Here is an 11,057-nt window from a genome sequence, read left to right on the forward strand (position 1 = left end):
ACTTGGTGCTGGCTAGTGTCCGCCGAATCTTCTCATCTTGTCTGTTACGCAGATGCCAAAATGAGGTTGGTCGTCAGCCGTGACACTAGTTGAGAAGCGCGAGAAGCGGGAGCCCATGTGAAGCACGCCTGCACTCCACAGCCCCCTAGCGGCGTTTTTTCCGTTTTTAGGAAGGACGCGAAATAAACCACTCTAGCGTATTTGAATTCGAATTGGTGTAGGGGCCCTTTAAAGGGCAGATACTGTTGTGAAGCCATTACAAAAAGGCCTTTTTCTCTCTGTTCAAGATATATGGTGAGACATCTCGTCGCTTTGGCAACGATGTGAACTGAGTAAAACAAAGATGACCCCCTACTGATTAGTGGACGAGCGGTCTGGTTCTATCACAGTCCTGCTATATTTATCGCCTTAATCTTAAAGAAAACACTGACATGGCACTACGTACAAACCTAACTGTTTACGCGTGCTTCCTATATCTTTCCCGTTTTGTTAAACATTAAACAAACATTAAGACATCTTTATTTTTGTCTCTTGTGTCTGTGGAAAATTTACATGTATCTTCTTTGTCAGTTTATGTGTGTTTCTATAGTGATCAAACTTTCACTTTTTGTTTACACCTACTCAGTTTTTCTATGTGTATGTCAAGAAATATGGAATTAGGTTGAATTGAATTGAACATCGCAGGAAATCCTCTCACATGCCGCGGATGCTCGTACAAGTGGCTGGTCCAGTACAGGTTCTCCGCCCAAGTACGGACGATTCTGCATGGCTTCCAGTGTCCCGACGGCTTCGGTCTGTCCAGCATTAGCGACCAGAAAATTGACTGCTAGAATTCCTGCAACTTCGCGAACATCGGCTAACTTATTTTAAAAATGCGTAGTAGATATACATGCATCACCAGCGAACGAAATAAAGATCACCACCATGATCACCCGTACTCGTATTCAAGTGTCCGCTGCACCTTCTCTGCTGAGTGTCGGCGGTCTGCGAAATTGCATTAAAGTCTTCAGCAATGATACATGACCAGCTGTCAATAAGTATACGTAATTAGCGTTTTGAAGTACCCGAATACACCCTGCCTGGGTCTGACTGTATATCGAGAGCTTCTGGGCAAACACGAAAGCACGAGATCAAAAGAATGATAAAATTACACCATCTCCCGCTAAAGGGAACCATGTGTGGATGCGAAGCAGCGGGGAGATGGTTAGCTTGAGCGGGAGATAGTGTAATTTTTTAACACGAAAGTGTTTTATGCCGGGGTCCACCAAGTACATCCGTCACGGATATGACGTTGATAAAATGGACGCCAACGGGTGAGAAAGAAAAAAAACCAAGGAAAAGATACCCCGCTGGGAATCGAACCCACGACGTTGCGGCCGCGACGGTGAGCGCCCGACGCACTACCGACTAAGCTAACTCGGGGATGCTAGACACGGCGCGAACGCGCCTTATATCTTTCACACATTCTCTTTCGCGGCGGACGGAGCGGGGCGGTGCCGCCGTCTGTGAGATGTGAAAAGAAGTAAAACTTCACGCTCCACGCTTACTAGCGCTTACTCCGAGATTGCACGCGATATTGGAGGTCATGGTTAAAGCGTCTCGATACCAGAGCGGTAGACTGGCCGCGCTGGCGTCGCCGAGGCACACTTGACGCAGTTGCGTTCTTTGCCTTTGGCTTCGTGTTAGCGTGCGTCGGCTCATCGGAGTAGTGCAGCTCCCACGTGCACCAACGGGATTTCTCCGCCGCCGACTGCTTCAATTGCGAGAGCACCGACTAACAAAACTGCTGCAATATGCGTTGCAGAAAGGACGCGAGTTCGACGGGCGAATGTCGTGCCTTGGTGGAGCGAGAGCAGCGCCTGCGAGACAGAGGCCAGCGGGACGCACGCGTTTGCGGCTCAGGCTACGAACCTCTACCTCCCACGTTGCTGAAGCGCAGTGTGTGTTATGTATGCATGAGCAAAGGCGTCGGCTACCTTTTTACTAGAAAGCGCACACCGTGCCGTTTCTCTCCTTAATTGACGACGCTTTGAAGAAGTGCATACCGGGTACCAATGTTGATTGTGAGCTTGTTGATATCATCCTTACGCGGGATTCACGATTCGCTGTGTCCAAATATATGTTCACACCTTCAGCTACCGTGCGCAACGGTTTAATCATGATCATGGGTGTTAGTCGTCGCGATATAGACATGCTGTCAACATGGGTGCATCCACGTCAAACGGTGCTTTAGCTGCCAAACACGAATAGACATTGTACAAGCTCTCATATATCACTACACAATAAGCAGTACTTCTGTGAAGACACGTGTCACTTTCGTGTTATACCGATTCCTATGACAGAGGGATCAGCCATGTTTTTTTCTTGCGTTCTCGAGCCTGTGCCTTCCTCTGGCATAGAACCAGCACTGTCTTCCAGTCTCCATCCAGCTCCCGCTGCGAGGAACTGCCGTCGTCCGAGGTATTCGACTCCCGTAAAGTCGCAACATCATGTGCATCTGACTCTCTGCAGTCCATGCCATTGGTGTCGTAGTGGGATTCTTCAGCGAGGGAAGGAGAGCACGAGCGCCCCGCGTCTAGAGCCACAGAAGCAGAGGCGGCCATCGGCCGCTCGTGCCACGTCAAGACGCCAGAGGCGTCGCTGCTGCCTACTCATCGCAGGAGTAAATGAGGCGCGCGAGAATGAGAGTGGAGAAGGGGAGAGGGCGCGAGGGGTATTAGAGAGGGGGAGGGGTAGTGGAGAGGAGGAGTGGGGGAGTGGGGAGGAGGTGTGGAGAGGGTTTGCGCATGCGCAGTAAGGTTGGTCACGCCGCACACCACCACCGGATTGAACTCCGCCATAAGATACTTCGCGTCTAAAAGAAAGGCAAGGAGGTTAACCGGGGCTGAGCCCGATATGAGACCCTGCACAGGGGAAGGGGTAGAAAAGTTAGAGAAGAGGCGAGAACGACCACTGTTGCCACCGATGTGACAGCAGTTCCGGGCTTGACATCACAAACGGCGAATCAGTCCGCTATCTTTAAGAAACTGCGGTGGCTGCTTCGTTGCCTTTTGGAGCTGTGACGCGAAGTCCCATGGTCCGAAGATCTTGTCGACGGTAAGGCAGTTTCCGTCCAGGTGATGTATAGCAGTACGAAGGTGAAGCCTCTCATTTGCGTAGAAATAGCAAAGGAGGTGCTCAGTAGTTTCCCCGATAGCGCAGTCGTTGCACTCGGCGCTGCCGGTGATTTCGATCTTAAAGGAATAGCCATTGCTGAATGCTAAGTAGAGACGTAGAAGGCCCAGCACTGTGCCTTCCTCCCTGGAAAGCGGCAGCCGCCGCCACAGTGATTTGTCTAGAGATTACAATCAACGGTAAGTGTACCCCGGTGTTTGCCCCTTATGTTGTGTCGTTATGTGCGCAACCTCATTCACGAAGATACTTCCGCAAGGTAAGGAACTCGTAAAGGTAGAATATGTTGCCACACTTGGTGAATAGTAAGAAAAACTCACAGGGTCCCTTACACATTCAGTTAAGGCGACTCGAAGGCGAAAGCCATGTCCTTTTTCTTCTCAGTCGATGCACTGATCCTGCCCCGCGACCCTTCGAAAGCTTGCTGCACCTGAAGTGGTGTTGCACTGCCTCGAAGATTGGAGGCACCGCACCTGCTTTTGCATTGCCTCCGTGATCGCACCACCTTTGACCAAGCTACGATGTCATGAGATGAAGTCATGCTGTGACGTTACGTCACGTGACGTCGCTATGACGTAATGGTGACGTCATAATGTCGTCACAAATATTGCCGATACGTGACGTCACGGTGACGTCATATGGTTATGTCAGCACGTGATGATTTTTTGCATCACTCGTTCCAGACGCCGCAGGACGCCGACGATCGGATTTCGCCTTTAATAAGGCATACAAGGCTTGCGCCTTAAAAATCACAGCGTCCCTTATCCATCTGCCTAAAACGACTCGAAGGCGAAAGTCGAGCCGTCCAGGCAGCTCAGCACATTGGGCCAATATTGTTTATACGTTGGCAAACGATGGCCCAATCAAGGGCCATTCGAGCCACTAAAAAATCACAGCATATCCACGTGGTGAATGATAATGAGTGGGGCGAAGCGAACTCGCGCTGCAGCACGGCGATGGCATTGGCGCGAGCGTGGTCCTTCTTGATGGAAGATATTGTGACTAGATTGTTTGAGAACCACAATCTGTTGCACACACCGTAACTATGGGCGAAACTGTTATCAAGGAAGTCCCGCTGGAAGCGCGCGTCGGCCCCTTCGGGCAGAGCCCGCCTGATGCGTTTTGCAGCCACTTCACGTGCTCGCACAGCCTCGGGCTCTGCCTGCCGCTAAGCGCGCTTTCTCGCCGCTTCACGGTCCTTCACATTTTGAAGATCCGATTCGCGCCGCAGCCGCGCAGCTTCGGCCTCGCGGGCTCGAATGGCGGGGTCTTCGCGCTGCAGCCGTGCAGCATGTCGAGGAGCTTCGGCCTCGCGGGCTCGAACGGCGGGGTCTTCGCGCCGCAGCCCTGCAGCTTGTCGAGCAGCTTCGGCCTCGCGGGCTCGAACGGTGGGGTCTTCTCGCCGCAGCCGTGGAGCTTGTCGAGCAGCTTCGGCTTCGCGGTCTCGAACGGTGGAATCTGATTCGCGGCGTCGACGTACAGCTTCGGCCTCGCGGGCTCTCACCTCAGGATTCTGTCTGCGAGTGCGCGCTGCCGCCGCCTTCCGAGCCCTCCGTTCCGCAGCCTTGTCTTCCATCTGGCGACTCCGAGCTAAAGAGCAAGCGTGCCAAGAGGGAGCCTCATGGCGCGTTACTTCTGAAATGTTGTCTTCGGGTGTCGTTGAAAACACGAGACGTAGTAAAGAAGAAAGAACGCCACGCAGGCAAACACACACGACAGTGTCAATCGTCGACGTCGTCTTCTTCTTCTACTGCATACCAGAAAGCGCGCAGTAAAGAAGAAAGAATGCCACACAGGCGAACACGCACGAGAGTCTCACTCGTCAATGTCGTCGTCTTCTTCTACTGCATACTAGAACGCACGCTTCTAACGAGCTAGAGGTGGCTACTACAACGCTACAAACGGAGGATGGACAGACCCACGGCATAAGGAGCTTCGCCCCTAAAACAATGTGGCCGCAGCAAACACAGGACTGGGTTAATTGGCCAAACGTGGAAGAGGCCTCTGCCTGGCACTGGGCGTAGTGGGAGTTATGATGATGACGAATGACTTGCAATTTCGCACAGGCACGCTGAGAAGCGAGAATGTTATCGATGGCGCAGTCTTTCAGGGCTGCGCATGGAAATGTTCCTGCTGTCTTAGAGGGCACATATCTCTGTCAAGCCATTACCAAAGGCTTTTTACCTGTGTCCTCGATGTAGCATAATGTATTTCATGTTTGCATAAGTAGGATTTTTATTTTGTGCTTGGTATAATATAATGTATTGCATGTGCATGTGTGAAGTTCGAAAGAAGTTCAACATTCGAATTAAATGTATTGAGTACTAGAAAGACGACCTCTACAGGTCAGTGGAGTCTCTCTTTCCTATATTTCTTCCCCAAGCGGAGGGTAGCAAATCTGACGTGCCTCTGGTTAACTTCTCCGTCTTTCTTTCTCTGCGTCTCTAAACTGATGCGGCGTTGTGTACAATGCTATGAGTTCACGCGTTCTTATAATCATTTTCCGGTTTTGTTCCTTAACATCGCAGGAAATCCTCTCACATGCCGTGGCTACTCGTACAAGTGGCTAGTCCTGTACAGGTCCTCCGCAAAAGTATGAGCCATCCTCCTCGACTTCAAATGTTCTGACAGTTCGGGTCTGTCAAGTTTTAGCGACCGCAAGATTGCATGCCGGACTTAGCTTCACAAACCTCGGCTAGCTTACTTAAAAAGCATACTATGTCCGTGTAACTTCACAAAGTGAATACACATAGCCGCCATTGTCGTCCATACTCGCATTCACCTCTCCTGTGCTCCTTCTCTGCTGAACGCCAGCGGTCCACGAGAGCACGTTGAAAGCTTGAGCGAAGAGATCACATCAAATGACTATCAAATACTGCTAAGCTTCAGAAGACACACCTTATTGACCAAATACATGTCACCAGATATCAATTCTGGTCCTGACATTTATCGAGACATGTGCTGCATTGCGGTGCACTTGTAGGACCAGCACTAGTGGCCGTTCAAGCAAAATAGGCCTACATGAACGGACTGTCCCACAAGACAGAGGACCCACCTCGCTCCAGCATCGACTTCTCGGATTTGCATCCAAGTTAACTGCGGGTAAGAGCCGATAGCCCTGAGCAGCATGTGTGTGCTGTCTTGCGGTGCATTTGTAGAACCGGCCCTGGTAGGTGCTCAAGCACAACAGGCCTACATGAATGGACAGTCCCACAAGACGGAGGACCCAGCTCGCTCCAGCATTGACCTCGCGGACTTACATCCAAGTTAACTGCGGTTAAGTGCCGATAGCGCGGAGCAGGATGTGTGTGCTGTCTTGCGGTGCACTTGTAGAACCGGCCCTAGTGGGTGTTCAAACTCAATAGTCCTATATGAATGGACTGTCCCACAGGACAGAGGACCCTTCTTGCTCCAGCATTGACGTCTCGGACTTGAATCCAAGTTAACTGCGCGTAAGCGCCGATAGCGCCGAGCAGCACGTGTGTGCTGTCTTGCGGTGCACTTGTAGAACCGGCCCTAGTGGGTGTTCAAGCACATAAGACCTACATGAATGGACTGTCCCACAAGACAGAGGACCCTGCTCGCGCCGGCATCGACGTATCGGACTCACACACGTCATAAATTAAGTTTATGTCTCGCTGCCTTCCAATCCTGCGACATATCCCTCTTGTCCTTATTTTATAAATATTTGTGCCAGTTTAACACGGAGTGGTTTAAGCTCTATGTCCGGCGCTGGATCGTCCGCGGAAGCTGCGCCTAGCTCTGACGTCCCTGCATGTTGCCTACAGCTGGGCCTGGTTTCGCCGACTGCGTCGCCTGCCAACGTGTTGGTGGAAAGAAAGTAGGGGGAGAGGAAAATAGAAGTGGAGAGGAGGAAGAGAAGGAAGAGATATAACATCAAATTTCTTGGCGAGGCGGGATTCGAAAACGGTTACCTACGGTCCGAAGGCCGCGGGTACTCACGGCCTTCTGTCTCAGTGGAAGCTGACCCAATGTAATTTCAGCAGTAACTTAACGTGCATATGAGCTTAGTCATCCTCTACCTAACAAGCAATATGTAGTGCTTTGTGCGTACAGCGGATCTCCGTTTAATGTTCACGCTGTAATTTTACCCCTGTGCTAACTTATTAGGTTTGATCTACGATTTGAATGTGCTTTTCTATGCTTTTCACTTCAATTTCTTTTCGTGTTACGTGATACTGACATACACTTAAACAGGAATCCCCCCTCCACCATTTTATTTTATTTTTATGTGGCGTAATACTGCTCTTCTACGCTATTTTGCTACCTTTTGTTTTGATAACCTCTTCAAATCCTCTCTTCCCGAATTCCCCATGTGCCGTGCAAGGTACGTTGAAATATCAATTAATTATTAATCGACTGTCCATTTCGCTAACAGGTTATGGTGTGTGCTCTCACAAAACTGTAATTGAATTGCTTTAAGTTCTCAGCTAATTGCATTGCCCCCTCTTTACCCTGAAGCTTTTTGCGCCTCACCTGTTATTTCACTACCTGCGGAATTGGACCCCACTTCAACAAGCGACGATGCCATGTGATGACGTTTTCATTATCTTGCCATCAAGTCGCGACGTCGCAAATTTCTACGACCTGTGACAGCATCAATGACGTCACAACATGACGTCATCGATGCGGTCATCTTGACGCACGACATCACTGATGACGTCATGCAACATATCGCAAAAGTCTCGGGATGCATCCCCAGGTCTCGCAAATCCCATAGACTCACGACAGGCTTTCGCTTAATAAGTGTTGTTATGCAGTGTGCGCAGTTATGATATCCAAGGTGACAATAAACAACTTAGAAGAATTAGAACGAGGACGACTAAAACACTATTACGAGGCCGTAACATTCACTGTGGCGTGAACACTGGACGGCGTGGAGAAGGTAACTAAAAAACGAAGATGATTTCATAGCTGTGGTGACGACGTGCTACTATACAGGCACATGGCGATGATGACAGCGACCAATGGACAGGTGACGCGGCTTGTCGAGTGCTGCCGCCGTACAGCTTTGCATATACTGTATCTGTAACACATATCACAAATCGCGCACAGCAAAAGCCCGACAAAGGATCTCACGCCGCAGTGAAGAGAACGAAAGGACGAACTCTATGTATCAAGTTGAGTTTTTTTCTTTCTACGTTAAATCCAGCTACTCAGTCTACGGGAGCTAACACTGAATTGTCTGGAGCGGAGCTACCTGTGCGTAGTTGTGAACGCACTGGACGTTAAGTATGATCTAACGTCCTTGCTCGAGCGCAGCGGACTTGCGACCACTGCGGACGATGTCCTGATTTCACATCTTTCATATATTGCCCAAGATCGTTATAACAGTTAACAACCATTGTTTCATTCCCGATATTGCATGGCGGCGCAATGCGCGTGACAATGAACAATGCGATACGATGACACATCTCGCCAGATAACATTGCTGCTGTCCGCCATTCACACACACACTACTCGTGACCGTGCCCTCAGCTCGCGTTTTCTCTCTCTCTCTCTCTTTCTCCCTAATGCTCACAGATGCGTATGCACATAAGCTTACGCACAAAACAAATCATACCGACAATACAACACACAAAAAACCGCATCAAAAAAGGCAATAAGTAGATACAAGTTGACAATCGGCGGTTATCACCCACTTCAGGGCTGACGATAGCTGACGCGTGACGTAGCACACCGGTCATCGGCAGTGCCTTCATAAGGAACCTTCCCACCGGCGACCGTTAGTTTCCTGCTGACCACTGGCCCAGCGTTGCACGCATAGGGACTTCACAAGCAATGGGTGAGTGGCATTGCCTCAAACGCACAAATTTGTGTAGCAATCGAATTAAACATACATAACAATGATAATAATTTGGTATTTATGTTCTAAAACCACTATACGATTATGGGGTACGCCTAGTAAAGCGATCCGGAAATTTTGACCATCTGGTGTTCTTTAACGTACGCCTAAATCTAAGTACGCGGGCCTTAAGCATTTTCGCCGCCACCGAAAAGGGGGCCGCCGAGGCCGGGGTTTGATCCCGCGACCTTCGGGTCAGTAGTAGAGCAGCATAACCACTGGACCACCGTGGCTGGTATGATATAAATGGAGAAAATAAAACCCCTCACAGTCACAGCTAAAGGTTTAAGAGCGGCCTTTCTACATCCCGTTGTAAACTCGCTCTGGACGACTACAGGCGAAGTTGCAAGGTACCTACTACGCCATAAATCACCATACTTTTGCGAAGAAATACCCCCTATGCCATTTGTCATCATCCTGCAGAATAGCGAGATACCCGCTAGACATCTTTAAGGCATTATGTGCACTTTGTTACTGCTGTGGCTGATGACGAAGAATGATGGCAGAGCCCTTTGCAGTGCGTGAGAAGCTTTAAACCACCCACTTTTTACGCAATTCACATTGTGTGACACCTGGTGTTATTCAGCTCTTTTACCGCGCTCTAAAAACTCTTAATGAAATTTCTTGGCCAACATAACGCCTGTATAGGGTCTTTTCGCAAAGAAGTTTCACACTTTCTGCGTGGCTTTGTGGTAGAATGCTCGACTGCCACGCAGAGGGCGTGCATTCGAATCACGCTGGAATCCTGGACATTTTTTTTTATTCTTCAATGGGTGCATAGTGGCACAGCAGCGGATAAGTACGCCATCAAAATTGGCTATTCTTGTGATTTCAAAACAGCTTTCGCTGTAAAACGGGTTTGCCGCCGTGAGGGACCGAATATATATAACCCTCAGATTACTCGACCGATGCTCCACCTATCCACAGCATTGGTCTAACCGTTATGTTACTTCACTGCTGACCGGAAGGTCGCCGGATCGAAACCTGGCCGCGGCGGCTGGATTTAGATGAAGGCAACATGCTAGAGCCACGTGTGCTTAGATTTAGGTGCACGTTAAAGAACCCCAGGTGGTTGAAATTTCCGGAGCCCTCCACTACGATGTTTCTCATAAACATGTCGTTGTATTGGGACGCAAAACCTTAACAGCTGTTACTATTATCCGATGCTGTACCAATAGAGCTACGGCGGCGGTCGTTTTCCTGTGAATTTCCTGAGGTATTACTGGGAGTGTTAGCCAGCGCCGCTCGTAGAAATGGCGCTGAGTGTGGAACACTTTTTTTGAGTAGCTGGTGTCACAATTACGTCATAATTACTATACTAGAGTTAAAGAGTACAAATAATGCTCCCTATACCTTCCTTGGGTTCACTGCCGATGGTTTCATTAGGTTTTGTGTAGCAAGGAAACGAGCCCTTAATAAATCGTCCTTTAATTTGAGTACTGTAATTATGGGGCTTTACGTGCCAAAGTTACCATAGGATTCTGGGGCCCGCCGTGGTAGTGGACTCCTGGTTGATTTTAACCAGATAGGGTTCATTAATGTCCAAGCACTTTAAATCTAACCCCATGGGTGCTCTCAAGTTTCAGCCCCATCGGAATGCGACCGCCGTGGCTGGAAATCGAACCCGCGTCCTTCAGCCTAGCAGCGCTATACAACTTTATGCCTGAGGGGTTTTCCTGCTGTTATCGCACATTCGTTATCCTCAAAAGAACAAGTAGTATAAGCTGAATGTAGGATGGCGTTTCTGGCTTCATTTCGTGTAAGCGGTGAACGAGTCCAAGTGAGGCGATAGTTGAGGCGAAGACACTGAATTGCCCGCGTAGATCTTTGAGATGCCGCACCATGTTTCTCTTTAATGTGTCAAACAACTTCGAAGGTCGCACCGGCTCATAGCGCTGTTAGAAATGTAAATACAGGTGGACAAACGGAAGTGACAGACATACCTGCGCGAGAAGTTGCAACGTCAGGAATGACAAAATAATTATTTACTAGTTACATCTAAATGTACTGGGGCGGTCAA

The sequence above is a fragment of the Rhipicephalus sanguineus genome, chromosome 10 (assembly GCF_013339695.2).
Source record: "Rhipicephalus sanguineus isolate Rsan-2018 chromosome 10, BIME_Rsan_1.4, whole genome shotgun sequence".
Classification (NCBI taxonomy): Eukaryota; Metazoa; Arthropoda; class Arachnida; order Ixodida; family Ixodidae; genus Rhipicephalus; species Rhipicephalus sanguineus.